Source organism: Cryptomeria japonica, unplaced genomic scaffold (genome assembly GCF_030272615.1).
Source record: "Cryptomeria japonica unplaced genomic scaffold, Sugi_1.0 HiC_scaffold_427, whole genome shotgun sequence".
Classification (NCBI taxonomy): Eukaryota; Viridiplantae; Streptophyta; class Pinopsida; order Cupressales; family Cupressaceae; genus Cryptomeria; species Cryptomeria japonica.
The window spans coordinates 59,382-60,942 of NW_026729247.1; the positions used below are offsets into that span (position 1 = coordinate 59,382).

General features: G+C 62.1%; 1 non-coding gene across 1 annotated transcript; it reads right to left on the reverse strand.

The window, feature by feature from the left end:
• Nucleotides 1-261: 261 nt before the first annotated feature.
• On the reverse strand, nt 262-380 carry LOC131871567 (5S ribosomal RNA). Its single transcript, XR_009369781.1, has one exon. It is a non-coding gene; the product is annotated as a 5S ribosomal RNA (ribosomal RNA).
• Nucleotides 381-1,561: the final 1,181 nt, after the last annotated feature.

Consider the following 1,561-nt stretch of genomic DNA (forward strand, 5'->3'; position numbering starts at 1 on the left):
ACCGAGCGCGCACTGGCCGAGGTGCACACCGATTTCACCTGGGTGCGCGCGCAGCACCTCGGGCGCACCGGGGTGCGCGCACAACGCCCGGGTTGCACCGTGGCCTGTGTGCTCGGGGCGCCTCGGGTGCGCGCTCGGTGTCGCCCCCGCGCGCGCGGTAGTGCGGGCAGCGCACCCCGGCCCGGCCCGGCCCCGACGAGAACGCAAACGGGCAAAAGGTTTATTCAAATAGCATTGCGACGCCCGGCGAAAAACTAAAAAAGGGTGCAACACCGGGACTTCCCGGGAGGTCACCCATCCCAGTACTACTCCGGCCCAAGCGCGCTTAACTGCGGAGTTCTGATGGGATCCGGTGCACTAACGCTGGTATGATCGCACCCGTTATGAGCTTGTCGCAGTGTGTACTTAGCAAACCGCGACCCACGTGCGAATCCACCCCGGCCACCCACCCCCGTCGAGGTGCACACCCTCCCTCGCAAAGTGCGCCCCGTTCGCCAAGTGTGAGCCCTGCCCGGGTGCGCGCACCTTGCTAGGGCGTCGGGTGTGCACCCGGCCCGGCCTACGTGCGTGCACCTGGAGGGGGCGTCGTGTGCGTGCAGTGTCCCGTCTGCAACGCGGTGCCCACACACCACCTCGGGCGCAACGACCTGCGCTCACATGTGGGCCGAGTGCACCTTGGTGCATGTTCGGGGCGCCTCGGGTGCACGCTCGATCTTGCCCCGGTGCACCAAGGCGCTCGGTTTGCCCCGGGTGCGCACTTGGTGCAAGGTGGGCACCCAAAATAGGGATCAAGCACCAAAACACAAGTTTCGGGATGCAAAATGGGACCCAAGGACCACAAATGCGTTCCAAGACCCATGATGGGTCCACGAGAACAAAAATGTGTTCCGAGACTTAATAAACAAATATTGGGTTTTAGGAGAAGAAACATGCTCTGATGCCCAAAACGAGAATCGACCCCGAAAAGGCCACAGGCCAAAAGTGGGATGCGAGACAAAAAAAAATGGGACCCGAGGACCAAAATTGGGTTCCCAGGTCGAAGACAGGGCAACCGGACAAGAAACGACCTCTAAGGCTCGAAATGAGTCCCGACGACTAAAACTTGACAAGAAGCACCCATCAGGCACCCAACTCGACACCCATGGGATGCCGACCCACCCGGGCTTCCACCTAGCACACCTTGGCACCCACCCACCCTCGCACCCAACCTCGCACCCAACTTAGCACCTTTGAACCCACATTGGCACTCACCCTGACCCTGGCACCTTGGAACCCACATTGGCACTCACCTTGACCCTGGCACCCACCTTTGCACTCACCTTGGGACCCACCCTGGCTCCCACCTCGGCACCCACCCAGACACCCACCTTGGTTCCTTGGCACCCACCTTGGATCCTTGGCACCCACCCCGACACCCACCTTGGCACGCAACTTGGCTACTTGCCACCCACCTTGGCTCCTTGACGCCCACCCCGACAACCACCCCGTGACCTACCCTGGCTAGGGTTGGTGCACACCCACCCTGGTGCCCACCTTGGCACCCACCCTATGACCCACCTTG